Below are 16,759 nucleotides of genomic sequence, written 5' to 3' on the forward strand. Positions count from 1 at the left end.
TGATGACAAGTTCAAAAGATGTACTAATGGAAGAAAACAGACTAGTCAAGATGACTACGTTGTCAATTTGACCTTCAACTATTTTTCTTCTAGAGTAATTCTCCTACTACCTAGTGTTTCCTTATACGTACATTAAAAAAGGCAGTCCGACGATGCTTGCGTGCTTGTATCCAATAGTATACACTACGGATATAACAAAAGGCAAGCACCGATCTCTTTCATTACTAAACAATAGTGTGTGATGTTTGATGGAATGGATTCGCAATAAAGTGGGCAAAATTTCTCGTGTTTAAGTTGAGCCAATTAGTGGCTTTAATCATCTTGTGTCAGTAGGAAAAATTGGTTGCTTCACATGTGCGTGTGCGGCTCTGTTGGTGGTTTCTTGCATGACATTTAAGATGACAGCCAACCTGGGCCAATGGTTGACCACCAGCCCCACGCGTGGATTAGGCGCTGCCTGCAGCTGCAGGAGACATCGACCTGCAGTTGGAGGAGGCCCTGACCTTCAGCTGGCAATTTGGAGGAACTTGCCACTCTAAAATCTGAAAACACTGTACTTGTTTTTGTTCTTCAGAAGTTCGGGTAACTGGCTTGCTCACTGTGAAAACCTTCTCTGGCTGTACTAACTAGTACGTACTACTAAACTAAAATAATCTTGTGAAGTAGATAATGCTCGTGCCCATGGACGCATGGGAGATTTTGATGGCAGTGTAGTGATGACAAGTTCAGAAGATGAGCTAATGAAAGAAAACAAACTAGTCAAGATGATTACATTATCAATTTGACCTTCAACTATTTTTCTTCTAGAATAATTCTGCTACTACCTAGTGTTTCCTCATACGTACATTAAAAAGGCTTATATGTATGTAGCTACATGTGTTTCTAAATAGACCGCATCTATTTGATTTTATGGTAATTGGCAAACATTTTTTTAAAAGCATTCCTTCTCCCCAAGCTATTTGTTTTAATGTGTCAAAAGAAGAAGAAAAATGAGTCGGGATGTACAACATACTAAAATGTACATGTTGCTGAAAAAACACTAAAGCGTCATCTCTAGTTTTGAAAAGATGATATAGTTCAAAGAAAATATTATGGGTCTACAAAAATATGACCAAAATTCAAATTGAAATAACAGAAAGATGTCTGAATTTTGTAACAATTTATATTTCTTACATTTCTATAACAACCCAAGGGGGTCAAATTAAAACAAACTGAATAGTTCAAAAAAGTTCAACAAATAAAATGATTTTCCTCATATCTAGCAAAATGAGAAATTCAAATTAAAAAGGCGGAGCGGATTGATGTTTATTGCAAAACTATGATTTTCCTGTTATTAAACAATAAATAGAGAAATGCAATGTATATTACAAAACCAAGAAGGTCAAATTAGAAAAACAAAAGAAGTTCAAAAAGGTTTATAAAAATGGGCATACCCCATTTCTAAAAAAACTCAGAAGTTCAAATTTACATAAGAGAGAAGGTCCAAAAAACCTACGAGTTCAAATTTATATAGTGCAGCGATTCGATGTTTATTACGAAACTTGGGTTTTCCCCCTTATTAAACAATAAACTAGGAGGTTCAAATTTTAAAAACAGAGCAGTTAAAAAAATTATTAATAAAATCCCTCATTTCTAAAAAATCTTGAGTTTAAATTTAAATTATGTAGAAGTTCAACATTTGTTAAAAAACAAGAATACGACCATGAAGTTTGACCCTATAAAAAACTTAGATATCCCTCATTAATAATGAATACAACCATGAAGTTCAAATTTAAAAAATAGACAAATTCGATGATTATTTCAAAATAAAAAGAATTTTTTACTCAGATAGTAAAAATTATGAAGTTCAAATTAAAAAAACACAGAAGTTCGAAGTTTATTAAAACCTAAGATTTACATGGGCAAAAACCAAAAAAGAACAACGTCAATTTTGCCACTCTTAAAGTTTCTCATAATACAACGACAAATTAAAAAAAAATTTATACATGAAATTTTTCTACTATTTAGAATCTTTCTAAAAAAGTGTATCATAGGACCTATTATATTAAAAGTGGTTCAAAATTTAGGTGTATATCGTTTGTAAATAGTAAGTTTTATCGTATTCAAAGAAAGTTTAAAACCCATGGAGATTTAAAAAAGTCAACAAGAAAATTTTGCCTCTTTTCAACAGCTATCCGAAGGTACATCATTTGTGCAAAATTCAATGAGCGAGTGAAAAATTACGAAAAAAAACATGACAGAAGTTCAATGTATACAAAAAAACTCAAAAACATTCCAAATTTTTTAGGAAAAATAAATGTATGAAGTTCAATTTCAAAAAAAGTTGGCCGATTTTTACTTCGAAATTATTTTTTGCTTTCCTAAGAATTAAACTAAGAAGTTAAGAAAAATAGACAGGTTCAAATTTTATAAAACCTAGGATTTACAAGCTCAATTTTGATGAGTGTTTTAGGAGTTAGGCTAAAAAACAAAGAGAGGTTTAATGTGATGACAACTAGAAGTTCACGTACTACATGGTGTGTGTTTCATATGAGAGAAAAAGAATAAAAGGCAATGTTTAAAATTTTGTTGCTAGAAGTTCACGTGGTCGGCCCAGGAAGTTCAAAAATTCTTGTAAAGGAGGTTCACCCTGTATTTACTTGTGCAAAAACACACAAAAATGCTATTTTTTGTGTTTCAAAACAATTAGGTCAATCCATTACAAATTTGAAACACAATGCTCGATAGGAAAAATGTTCTTCCTATTCAACAATTTTCCAAGGATATATCTTATTCTTATTCCAAAAATAAAACGATTATAAACAAATTGGTGTATGTTGTTGGAAAAAAAGTTTAACCATATTAAAAAAAGTTGCATCTTTTCAACAAGTTTCAGAAAAGGTATATAATTTGTGTAACTCCAATGAACGGGTGAGGAATTGCGAACAGAAATACGTGACAAAAGTTCAATGTGAAAACAACAAGCAGTTCGACTACTACACGGAATGCGTTTCTGATGATAATAAAAGAATACAAAATTAAAAGCCTAAAAGGTTTTTTGCAAGAAGCTCATGTGCTCCTCCCTGCACGGTTCAAAAATTATATTGCGAGATGTTCGACCTTCCGTTACATGTAAAAAAAGGCAAAACGATGTTGTTTTGCCATTTTTTAGAACTGCTCCCAAAACGTATATCATTCATGCAACTTTGACGACCGGGTGAGAAATTATGTTGTTTTTTACATTTTTAAAACTGTAGTCAAACGGCACCGAATTTGTGACAACTGTCTACATGAAAAAGTTGCTCCTATTCATAAGCTTTCCAACGGTATATTATATGCTACATTCCGATGTATGGTTTAAATATTTCATGTATACCAATTAAAACACATTTTTATGTATTGAAAAAAAATCTTTTGAACCGTCAAGAGTATGAAAAAATGATCGACACGGCAAAGTTGCGTGTTTTCAACAGCTTTCCATTGGTATATCATTTACTCAATTCCGGTAAGTGTTTGGGGAGTTATGGGTAAAAGAAAACACGTGAAAAATAGAGTGAAGTTCAAAAAGAACTGCTCCAAAAGTTCAACCGCTTCACGAAGTGCATTTTCGGAGACTCTATTTTTCTGATGAAGGCAGAACACATGATCTCAGAGGTTCAGATTGATAACTGCCAGAAGTTCACGTACTACGCGGAGTGCATTTTGTATTAAAAAACAATGAAAATGCAAAGCCTAAAGTTTTGTTGCTAGAAGTTCAAGTGCTCAGCCCGAGAAATGTCAAAAATTCTTGTGAGAGAGGTTGAACAAAAATATGTGACAGAAGTTCAAGGTGAAAACAACGAGAAGTTCAACTACTACAAGGAATGCATTTTAGGTATGAATAAAAGTATAGGAAAAGAAAAGCTTAAAAGGTTTGTTGAAAGAAGTTCAAGTGCTCTGTCCGGGGAAGTTCAAAAATTCTTGCGAGAGAGGTTCACCTTGTATTTCCATGTTTGATTTCTCCGGTATAAAAATCGAATACAATTCTTTACTCAAAATATAAAAAGGTGAAGTTCATATTGAAATAACAAAGAAGTTCAGAGTTTATTAAAACCTAGGATTTACTTGTTCAAAAAATAAAAAACACAACGCCATTTTTTGCACTTTTAAAAACAACTCATAAACGAAAAAAATGGTTGCTAGAAGTTCAAGTGCTCGGTGAGGAAAAATTCAAAAAAAAATTGTGAGAGGTTCACCATGTATTTAGATGTCCAAAATACATTAAAAATGTTATTTTTTGTGTTTTAAAATAATTCTCTCAAACCAGAGAGAAGTTCAAAGTGATAATAACCAAAAGTTCACGTATTAAAGGGTGTGTATTTCATATAAGAAAAAATAATAATAAAGTGAAACAGAGTGAAGTTCAAATAAACATGCCCCAGAAGTTCAACTACTTCACGCAATGCAAAAAACAGCACGTCGAAAACAGAGTGAGGTTCAAATATACATGCCCGAGAAGTTCAACTACTTCACACAGTGCGTTTCCATTCGCAATGAAGGCAGAAATCGTGATCTCATCATTTCTCTAATTTACTTCAAAATGACAGGAATATCATTTGTGTAAGTTCAAGTCCTCAGTCGGAGAAAGTTAAAAAATATTGTGAGAAAGGTTTGTACAAAAAGAATATCATTTGTGTAACACTGACGAAATGGATGAGAAAATTACAAATGAAAATACGAAGTTCAACGTGAAAACAGCAAGAAGTTTGACTACTATAGTGAATGAATTTGAGATGATTTTTTTTTAAATCGTCGCGAGTATGAAAAAACAATCAACACGAGAAAGTTGCGTGTTTACATCAGTTTTCCACTGGTATATTACTTGCTCAATTTCGGTGAGTGTTCCGGTGAGTGGATGGAGAGCTACGGGCAAAGAAAGCACGTGAAAAACAAAGTGAAGTTCAAGTAGACATGTCGAGAAGTTTAGGTTCTTCACGTGGTGCATTTTCGAAGAATCTATTTCGCGATAAAGGCAGAACGAATGATCTCACCATTTTCTAAATTACTTGAAAACGGCTAGGAATCAGGGAAAACCATCAACATGAAAAAGTTTTGCATTTTCCTTAGCTTTTCAACGGTATATTATTTGCCCCATTGTGATAAAGTTTGTATAAATTACGGCGAAAATACGTTTTTAGCCATTTTCAAAATTGACTTAAAACAGTAAGGAATTGGGAGAAACAATATATACCAAAAACTTTCGCATTTCCTCAAGATTTCCAACGCCATATCATTTGCTGCATTCGAACATACGGTTATAAAAATAGATTGAAAATACGAACTCGGTGGAACTTGTACCGTTTTCTCAATTACTCTTAAACCATTCAAAACTAGAAAAAACTTTCTTCATGAAAAAGTAGCGCATCTTTCCAACGCCATATCATTTGCCTCAATTGGATTAGCCGTTTAGAAAATGACATCGAAAATACGAACTCGGTTGTTCGGTTTGTGAAATTTTACGATTTTCCAAATTACTCTTTAGCCGTAGGGAATTAGAGAAAACTTTAAACATGTGGAAGGAGCGGTTTTGCAGCAGCTTTCCGACACCATATTATTTGCCTCATTCCGATGAACGGTTTTAAAATGCGATCGAAAATACGATTCACGTTTTTGTATGAAGAAAAAACGATTTTCAAAACTGCTCTTAAACCGCTTACATTTTGCAAAAATTTAACTTGGGTGATGATACTGGTGTCGATAGCTTTCCAATGGTATATCGCAAGTCCCATTTGGGCAATGTTGGCGGAAGTTCAACCTAGCACTGGGAGAAGTTCAGGTCGAACAACTCAAGCAGTAAAATTGCAAAAACGCAATTTCATCACGACCCGAGAGCAAAATCCGCCAACGAGCGAGATTCCTATTTAAAACCGGTATTTAGTTGCTAAAAAACGTTTCTAGATTACACTAACATCATATAGAACACGACTAACCAGAATAATTCGCGGGGGAAGCCACGGTTGCGAAGATAGCCCGAAGGTCGGGTTCGTACAGAGGAAAGTTCAGGCGCGTTACTCGGGAGGTTCAGGTTGTGATCAGAATATTATTCTCATCCCGTGATCATAATAGTGTTTATGTGTGTGTGTGTGTGTGTATTATATATATATAGTAGTACGTTGAACTTCCCTGTGAACTAGGTTGAACTTCCGCCAATATTGCCCGAATGGGGCTTGCGATATACCGTTGGAAAGGTATGGACACCAGTATCATAACCCAACTTAAATTTTTGGCAAAATGCAAGCGGTTTAAGAGTAGTTTTGAAAACCGTTTTTTCTTCACACAAAAAACGTGAATCGTATTTTCGATCCCATTTCTAAACCATTTATCGGAATGAGGCATATAATATGGCGTTGGAAAGCTGCTGCAAAACCGCTCCTTCCACATGTTGAAAGTTTTCTCTAATTCCCTATGGTTAAAGAGTAATTTGAAAAATCATAGAATTTCACAAATGGAACAGCTGAGTTCGTATTTTCGATGTCATTTTTAAATGGCTAATCCAATTGAGGCATATGATATGGCGTTGGAAAGCTTATGAAAATGCGCTACTTTTTCATCTTGAAAGTTTTTTTTTCTAATTTTGAATGGTTTAAGAGTAATTTAGAAAATGGTCCAAGTCCTACCGAGTTCGTATTTTTGAGCTAATTTTTTAATCGTGCGTCCGAATGCAGCAAATGATATGGCGTTGGAAATCTTGAATAAATGCGAAACTTTTTGGTATGTATTGTTTCTCCTAATTCATTACGGTTTTATGTCAGTATTGAAAATGGCTAAAAATGTATTTTTGCCATAATTTCTACAAACTTTATCGGAATGGGGAAAATAATATACCGCTGAAAAGCTACGGAAAATGCGAAAAGAATTCATGTTGATGGTTTTCTGTGATTCCTTGCCGTTTTCAAGTAATTTCGTAAATGGCGAGATCATTCGTTCTGCCTTTATCGCGAAACAGATTCTTCGAAAATGCACCGCGTGAAGAACCTGAACTTCTCGACATGTCTACTTGAACTTCACTCTGTTTTTCACGTGCTTTTTTTGCCCATAGCTCTCCATCCACTGCTCGTAGCTCTCCATCCACTCGCCGGAATTGAGCAAGTGATATACCGATGGAAAGCTGCTGTAAACACGCAACTTTCCCGTGTTGATCGTTTTTCATACTCGCGATGATTTAAAAAAAATCATCTCAAATTCATTCACTATAGTAGTCGAACTTCGTGTTGTTTTCACGTTGACTTCTGTGACGTATTTTTGTTTTGAATTTTCCCATCCATTTCGTCAGTGTTACACAAATGATATTCTTTTTGTACAAACCTCTCTCACAATATATTTTTTAACTTCTCCGACGGAGGACTTGAATTTACACTAATGATATTCCTGTTTTTTTGAAGTAAATTAGAGAAATGACGAGATCATGATTTATGCCGTCATTGCGAATGGAAACGCACTGCGTGAAGTAGTTTAACTTCTCGCGCATGTTTGTTTGACCCTCACTCTGTTTTTGACATGTTTTTTGCACTCCGTGAAGTATTTGAACTTCTGGGGCATGTCTATTTGAACTTCACTCTGTTTCACTTTATTGTATTTTTCTTATATGAAATACACACCATGTAGTACGTGAACTTCCGATTGTTATCACTTTGAACTTCTCTCTGGTTTGAGAGAACTATTTTAAAACACAAAAAACAACATATTTTTAATGTATTTTGGACATCTAAATACACGGTGAACCTCTCTCAAAAGATTTTTTGAACTTTTCCTCGCCGAGCACTTGAACTTCTAGCAACCATTTTTTCCGATTATGAGTTGTTTTTAAAAGTGCAAAAAATGGCATTGTGTTTTTTATTTTTTTTGAATAGGTAAATCCTAGGTTTTAATAAACTGTGAACTTCTCTGTATTTCAATTTGAACTTCACCTTTTTATATTTTTAGTAAAGAATTGTATTTGATTTTTATACGGAAAAAATCGAACATAGAAATACAAGGTGAACCACTCTCGCAAGAATTTTTGAACTTCCGCGGAAAGAGCACTTGAACTTCTTTCAACAAACCTTTTAAGCTTTTATTTTTCTATACTTTTTATTCTCACCTAAAATGCATTCCTTGCAGTACTTGAACTTCTCGTTGTTTTCACTATGAACTTCTGTTGCATTTTTGTGTATACGTTGAATTACACGCAATTGATGGTCGGATGTCATTTTTTGCCATTTTAAAACATGTAATTGGAGGTCGGACGCCCCGCAATATAAATTCTGAACCGTGCATGGAGGTGCTGGTGAACTGCTTGCAACAAATCTGAGTTTTATATATACTTTGAACTTCTCTATTATTTTAATTTCAACTTCTTAGTCATATTCTTAGAAAGGAAATATGTTTTTAAATAAGCATCAAATATTTTTTTTGTAAATTGAACTTCATAGTTTTATTTTTCTTAGAAACGGTAATAATTTGAGTTCCCCGTATACATCAAACTACTCTTCTATTTTAAATTGAACTTCTTGGGGTTTTTTTTCAATTTGGAAATCTGGGTTCTTCATGTACATGGAACTATTCTAGTTATCAAAATTGAACTTCTTGATTTTTTCAATTTGGACTTCTTGGTGTTATTCATTTGTAACGGGAAAAAAATCATAGTTTGTAATAAACATCGTACAACTTCTATGTTATTTCGAACTTAATTTCTTGGTTTATTCGTTAGTGATGAAAAAATTTGAGTTTTTGTAATAAACATTGAACTGCTCCATTTTTTGAAATTGAACTTCTTGGTTTATTCATTAGTAACGAGGAAAATCAAAGTTTTTTATATATATTAGACTTCTCTATTTTTGTCAATTGGACTTCTCGGTTTATTTATTTTAGTAACAGAAATATCCTAGTTTTGTAATAAATATTGGACCGTCCGTTATTTAAATTTGAACTCCTAGAGGTTTTTAAATTTTAGAAATGATGAAAGTCCTTTTTATGATTTTTCAACTTCTCTATTTTGAAAATCAAACTTCTTTTATTTTTATTTTTAGGAACGGTGAAATATCCACTTCAAAGTGCTCTGCTATTTTTGTTTGAACTTCTTATTATCTTCTTGTTAGTAGATTTAGATTTTTCCCATTTTTATACATCTAACTATTATGTTATTTTATTCTGAACTTCTTGTTTCCATTCCATAATAATGAGGACAATTTGAGTTATCTATAATCATGGAACTACTCCATCTTTGTAATTTGGACTTCTTGGTCTTATCTCTTAGTAAAAGAAAAAAAATCCTAGTTTTTTTGTAATAAACATCAAAACACTCCTCTATTTTTATTTGAAGGTCTAGGTTTTCTTATAAATTGGAAAAAATTCATTGAAGTCTATGGGAATTGTTTGGACATTTTTGTTTTGTCATTTTCTTCAACCTCTCCATTTTATTAATTTTGAACTTTCAGAGTTGAAGAATTTTTCTGGATAAGGACCGACTTTCTTCTTCGTTTACTCACATAGTACCGCTCCTTTTTTTAAGTTGAACTTCTGGATTTTCCTTAGTGAAATAGCTTCCTTCTTATTTTTGTAAACTTGGGTTTTTCTTTAGTATTTGACTTTTGAACTTCCAAAATTCTTTTTGATGAATTCATCTTTTTCTTTGATGAATCCCCACATTTTTTTCCTTTCTTATATTATACTCCCTCCGTCTCAAAATAAGTGACTCAAATTTGTACTAAGTTTCCACTAAAGTTAGTACAAAGTCGAGTCACTTATTTTTGGATGGAGTGATACTTTTTTTAACTTGAAAACTTTTGAATCACGAATTCAAAAGAAGTCATTTTTAATTTGAATTTCTATAATACATTTCACTTACTAGGTAGTTATAATACATGACCTTTACACTCAGTAATATATGAACTTCTTAGAACATAATTTTCATTAAGCAATTTTAAACACAAAACATATATGAAGAAGGTCAAAGAAGCGGACGTGGGTGCATCTACATGTAAGAAAGTTTTGGCAGATCTTTTAACAATGCAAGGTCAAAATAAGTCTCATGTCCATCAAAATTTCATAACCTGGAGTTTTGTACTTGCAAAAATATTAACTATCAAACATCATCACAACAACCTGAAGAAAAAAGTTGGTTCTCATTGACATATCAACAAGCATGTACAGAGTACATAATCAGAACTTGTTCTCTACATCAACTTCACACTATGGTGCCCATCAGTAGCTGAGAGAGGTAGGGAGAGGTTCCTGTTGGAGCAGGGCTCATCAGAAGATGACCGACTTTTCTGCCCTGGCCTCTTGGAGCACTGGACGAACGAGAGGCGGGACTGTTGCAAGCTGCTCTTGCTGATGGCTTCGGGTGGACTATCGCGACACTCGGTGAGCAGGCGAGCATCCACGTAGTTGGGCAACGCCGCTCAGCTCATTATAGTGAGCAGAAGTAGTTTACTAATAGTAGCAGTAGCAGCTTGTGCTTTGAGAACAAGAAGCCACAAAGTGGAGAGAGGTCTTGAGGCCTGCGACTCCTGCTCCATTTTTCTTTTGCATTTTTTCCTGAAGGATTTCTAAAACTGAAACCAACATATCAAAACCCTAGTTTTTTGCTTGCACTGATACTATTGAACTTTAGAAAAATAGAATAGAACTAGAACTAGACAACACAATTTTAAACTGAATAATGGGGATAGATAATATTGTGAAGGACGTATGCGCCGAACTATTGTTTACATGGCTGGTGAACCTTGGTCAAAGCTAAAGTGGAATTGGCAGAACATACAAACATACATACACACATATATGGAGGGAGAAATTATAGGTGCACACACTTAGTAATACACGAACCTTCTGGGTTAGTAATACATGAACTTCTTTGTATAGACTTTTTTCTCATGTTCACATGCACATTTGTTTCTCAAAACAAAAGATCAACAAAATTTGGCAAAAATGGAAACATGCACGCATATATAAGTGGTTGGGCAAAACAACAAACTACGTGTATATGGCAATGGAAAGCCGCAGCTAACTCTCAAGACGCGGAGAGGTGCCTGAGGAGGTGGACGGCGACTAGCACCCGAGTCTTTTTGCGTGCTCTGTTTTTGTGGTGATAACAAGAAGAGAAGGTGTCGCGGGTGGGGATGGCAACTAGTAGAAATGAGCCAGAAAACTATTCCACGGAGACAGTGCAGCCATTAGCCTACTGACCAACTACTTTTAATATACAGATTCACAAACATTCTACCTGCTATAATTTTTTAGTGCACAGAATTGGTTAATGAACACATTGGCCTGCTGAATAATCAAACATTGGACTGCAGTATATTACACTTACGGTGATACATAACCAGTTCAACTTGTTGAGGTATAGAAAAACTTTAGGTTGTTTTACCTACATAATAACAGACACCTTTGAGAGCAAAATTTTACAATGGCAGGGTGGCCTCGACGCAGATGGACCTCGATGAAAAAAGATGGATGCCCTATCACAGGGCCCTGCAAAATATACATAGTTATAGTCCACTTAATGATCTTCAGAAAATCAACACACTGAACTTCTCGAGGACCAGATGCTGACCTTTTTTTGTTCGCACCGCTGGTGCTGACCTGTAATTGAAGAGAGACCAGATGCATCTAGGGGAGAAAGAACGGTATGGGTGTTGTAGGGAGCAGGACATTCGCCGTGTGGGGGAGAAGGGAGGTCGAGGCAAAGCGGGAGTAGCCATTGTACTGTTTGGAGAAGGAATCCATCGACGATTGGGCAGGTCAGCCATAGAAGCTCAGGCAGATGTGGATCAGGGTCGAGGAAGACGACCACCACCTCGATGGGCTGTAGCGGCTGGTGCAGGCCATCTATGGAGGAGGTGCGGACTGCAGCGGCGGGGAGGGACCGCGCCGGTCACAGAGGAGAATTGGCAGGCGTGTGTCGGCCGTGGGGAGGGAGCACGCCATCCGGGGAGGGAGCTCGCCAGCCGCAGGAAGGGAGCGCGCCGGTTGGGGAGGGAGCATACCGACCGCGGGGAGGGAGCGTGCCGGCCGGGGAGTGAGCGTGCTAGCCGCGAGGAGGGAGCGCGCCGGCCGCAGGGAGGGAGCGCGCTGGCAGGGGAGGGAGCGCGCCGGCCATGAGGAGGGAGTGCATCGATGACGGAGAAGGAGTGGCGACGGCAACGCGGGTCGTGGGGGCGGCGACGGCGAGATCTGGCGTTCGGCGGATGGAATCGAGGGAGGAGGTGGGGATCGGGGCAGCGGGTGGAGTGTGGTGCGGTGTTTTTCTGTTATATCTGGTGTGGATCTCAGGAGAATTTCATTGGGCCCTTATATACATAGAAAAAGTAACACTATTCTAATCCGAGGATCAGAATAACTATTCGAATCACGATCGGGCCTATAAGAGGGCGCGGAGATGTTCCTGGATCTGAAAAGGCCAACCCGCCCGAACTTCCCGTAAAAGAAAAAAAATCCCTCGGCGCCCACCTTATCCACTCCCCCTGCGTCCTCCCACGATCCTCCCCGGCCAACCTCCCGCCGCCGTCTCCCTGGCTCCGGCGCACCTCCCGCCGCTAGCCCCACGACCCCGGCGTGCTTCCCGCCGCTGCATCCCTCGGCCCCGGTGCGCCCCCGCCGCCGCCCACCCTGGCTGTGACGCGCCTTCGCCACTACTTCGCCCACCCTGGCCCCGACGCGCCTCCATCCGCCGCCCCCCGACGCGCCTCCCGCCGCCGCCCTTCCGGTCCCGATGCGCCTCCTGCTGCCTCCCTCCACCTGCTTCGACGACGGCGCCGGCCACCTCCACCTTCTTCCACCTGCAGCCACCGGCCTCCTACCACAGCAAGCGACCGCCGCGGCCATCCTCCACCTGTCGCTGTAGCCTTCCTATCCGACCGCCTCCACGACACGCTGGCCTTCGTCTACCTCTGGCTCCGCTGCTGCCCAAGGTCGTGTGCGCGATGGCAGCCCATGTCGTTTATCGTCCTAGTTGCGTACACGCTGACGAGTGATGCCCCGATCCAGCTCCCCCATCCTCCAGCCACGGCAAGTCCAAAAGAAATACATTCAGTCTAGCAAGCTAAATGGTTGACTACCAGCCCATGCGTGGATTGGCCCCGACCTGCAGCTGGAGGAGGCCGCAACCTTCAGCTGTAGGAGACGTCGACCTACAGCTGGAGGAGGCACCGACCTTCAGCTGACAATTTTGAGGAACTAGCTACTCGGAAAATCTAACTTGACACCGTACTTGTTTTTGTTCTTCAGAAGTTCAGGCAACTAGGTTGCTCACTAGGAAAAGCCTGAACCACCATGAACAAAAGCAATTTCATGGCTGAGGCCCAGCAAATGCAAAGCTTCGTCATCTTCATAGTAGAGAGCTTTGCTTACTTGCTTGCTTGCTTCATGCCTACAACATGCATGCACTTTCTATGTGACCAAAGAAGTCAGAGACCTCAGAGGAGGCATGTGGACTGTAAGGCAAAACAGGCACATGGACTCAAGGACTTGTACATCGGTGAAATATGAAGCATTTTTCAGGCTTCAAGTTTGAGAAGAAGATGGCATCAACGAGGAATGGAGCCGAGGGAGGTTCACAGTTGCGAACATCGCCGTCTCAACGCTTTCTGGAGCGCCCCTTGAGGAATCTGGTAAGAAACGTGGAGTCTGCTCCTGCCACTGCTACGTACAAGGAGGAAATCCATGTGTTAGGTGTTTAAACTGCTAGCATAAATGTGTGGTTGATTGATTGGCAGCAATGTCAGAGCCATAAGTGAGAATACAAATGCAATAGCAAAGCTCCATGATTAGCAATTCTCAGTCATCGATCCTTCTTTTTTGTAGATGAACATTTGTAGTGAAGTAATCAATCAAATTGTTCAACAATATTTCCTCAGTATATTCCTTTTTGAGCCTCTATGTACAGACAGTTCACTGTATCTCTCTTTAAGGAAAACCAACACCTTTGTGCCACATACATGTGCAGTTGACGATTTGGCCGGCAGCAGCAACATTTCTTGGCACGTGAGTGCTGCTTTTGGCAGGCAAGCAAGCAGCAACGAGCAGCTGTAGGAAAAAGCTACTAGCAGGTGAAAAAATAATTCTAGATCAACAATGTTTTACAACACGACCTCACTTGTTCATAATTTGATTGTAGGATGTTAGATTTAGTCGACAGTTGATGGTGTCATGTCATTCCTACTATTGAATGCACTCTGAATTTGTATGGTCAATGCTATGAATTATTGAAGCGGATGGACAAGTTTGTAGAATACTCAACCAGATGTTTCACACAGCAACAGAGGTCGTTTTCAAACAGCAGCACCAATGTACATCTTCTACAAACAAAAAAAGGGAAAATATGCTAGTCTTGCTGCTTATCTACTCTTAATTTTGAACTAACAAAAAATTATTGATCTGAACTGGCAGGTGTTGATTGGCTCCTCTCACTCCCTTCGCGATGCCACTCACCTCGCGTCGCTAGACCAACGCGGTCGCTGGCAGAATCCTTTTGTTCAGTATCCAGCGCAAGCAATCTGAATCCGCACGCGCAAGCCTTCTGTTCCGAGTCAGCCCTCCTTCTGCTGACTGCTTCTGCGGTAGCAAGTTGCGCCACCTGCACTTGTTATCACCACAAGACGTTCTACTACACCTATATGTTCTACTACGACTAAACGCCGGTGGTGGTGAAGTTCTACTACGGCTATACGCTAAGTTCTACTACAGTTGTATGTCAGCGACCATGAAAATTCTACTACAGATGTACGCCAAGTTGTACTACAGTTATACTCCTGTGTGGTTACAGGACATGTGTGTGTGTGCGCGCTTGTAGGATTGATGGACGTGTGTTGGCCTAAGCAATAGGCTTTCTCTCAACACTACATCCTTATATTTTTCTCTCTTGCTATTTACTTCACAAAAATGTACGCATGCTTTATTTTCTCTCTAAAAACTGTGCGCACACGAGTGAAAAACCTAGAATTTCAAATTAAAAAATGATCATTTCAAAAACTATAAAAAGAAGGATTTCCCCGTTTCAAGAAAAAACCTTGGGGTTCAAATTTAGAAGACAAAGAAGATCAAAGTTTATTAGAAACCCAAGAAGGTAGAATGAAAAAACATCTCATTTTTTAAATAAAGACGGGATATTCTCCGTTAGAAAAAATCCTAGAAGTTCGATTGAAAAAATGGAGCAGTGTGATGTTTATACAAAATTCAAAATTTCCTGCTTATTAAAGAATGAAAACACGAAGTTCAAAATAAAATAACGCAGTATTTCAAAATCTTAAAATAGAACAGTTCAAAATTCATAAAAAGGATTTCACCATTTCAAAAGAAAAAACTTTCGAAGTTCAAATTTAAATAACAAAGCGGTTTAATACTTATTACAAAACTAGGAAACCAAGAAGTCCAATTTACAAAAATAGAGCAGTTCGGTATTTATAAAAAATATATTTCCTTGCTACCAAAGAAATAAAATCATGAAGTTAAATTTAAATCAAGAAATAAAAAATTGATGTATATGGAAAATCTAAAATTCTTTCCATTTCTAGGGAAAATAAAAGTATGTGGTTCAATTTTAAAAATGTTTGATGCTTATTTGAAAACATATTTTTTTCGAGGAAATAAGACTAAGAAGTTCAATTTAAAATAACATAGAAGTTCGAAGTATATAAAAAACTTAGACTTGTTGCAAAAAGTTCACGTGCACCTCCGTGCAAGGATCAGAATTTATATTGCGGGACGTCCGACCTCCAATTACATGTTTTCAAAAATGGCAAAAAATGATGTCCGACCTTCAATTGTATGTAATTCGACGTATACACAAAAATGTGACAGAAGTTCATGATGAAAACAACGAGAAGTTCAAGTACTGCAATAAATGCATTTCAGGTGAAAATAAAAGTATAAAAAATGAAAGCTTAAAAGGTTTGTTGAAAGAAGTTCAAGTGCTCTATCTGGGAAGGTTCAAAATTCTTGCGAGAGAGGTTCACCTTGTATTTCCTTGTTTCAAAACACAAAAAGGGAAAAAATGCATTTTAAAACAATTCTCTCAATCCACAAAGAAATTCAGTTATTATTTGGTAGCAATTTGATTTCAAAAAGAAAATAAAAAATTCAAATTACAATGGATAAAGTTAATGTACTACATGGTGTGTGTTTAATATGAGAAAAATGAATTAAAGGGCAATGTCCACTTTTTGTTATTATAAGTTCAAGTCCTCGGTCGGAAAAAGTAAAAAAAAAGAGAGGTTTGTGTAAAAGGAATATCATTTGTGTAACACTAACGAATGGATGAGAAAATTATAGACGAAAATACGTCATAGAAGTTCAACGTGAAAACAGCAGGAAGTTCAACGACTGCACTGAATGAATTTCGGATGAAAAACTTTTAAAACAATCGCGAGTATGAAAAGATGATCAACACGGGAAAGTTGTGTGTTTACAACAACTTTTCATCAATATATCACTTGCTCAATTCTGGTGAGTGGATGGAGAACTAGGATAGAAAAAAGCACATAAAAATAGAGTGAAGTTCAAGTAGACATGACGAGAAGTTCAAGTCTTCACGTGGTGCATTTTTGAAAAATCCGTTTCGCGATAAAGACAGAATGCGTGATCTCGTCGTTTTCGAAATTACTTGAAACGGATAGGAATCAGAGAAAACCGTCAACATGAAAAAGTTTCACATTTTCCGTAGCTTTTCAGCGGTATATTATTTGCCACATTCCGATAAAGTTTTAGAAATTACAGCAAACATATGTTTTTAGCCATTTTCAAAATTGACTTAAAACTGTAA

At 37.6% G+C, this 16,759-nt stretch overlaps 1 long non-coding RNA gene across 3 annotated transcripts; it reads left to right on the forward strand.

The window, feature by feature from the left end:
* Positions 1-12,399: 12,399 nt before the first annotated feature.
* LOC125537457 lies at positions 12,400-14,896 on the forward strand. Of its 3 annotated transcripts, none has more exons than XR_007295915.1 (4): positions 12,400-13,610; positions 13,946-14,048; positions 14,117-14,288; positions 14,389-14,896. It is a non-coding gene; the product is annotated as an uncharacterized LOC125537457 (long non-coding RNA). The 3 variants fall into 3 exon arrangements; XR_007295916.1 differs by having other exon boundaries at positions 14,117-14,263; XR_007295914.1 differs by having other exon boundaries at positions 14,117-14,896.
* Positions 14,897-16,759: the final 1,863 nt, after the last annotated feature.

Source organism: Triticum urartu, chromosome 2, assembly GCF_003073215.2.
Source record: "Triticum urartu cultivar G1812 chromosome 2, Tu2.1, whole genome shotgun sequence".
Classification (NCBI taxonomy): Eukaryota; Viridiplantae; Streptophyta; class Magnoliopsida; order Poales; family Poaceae; genus Triticum; species Triticum urartu.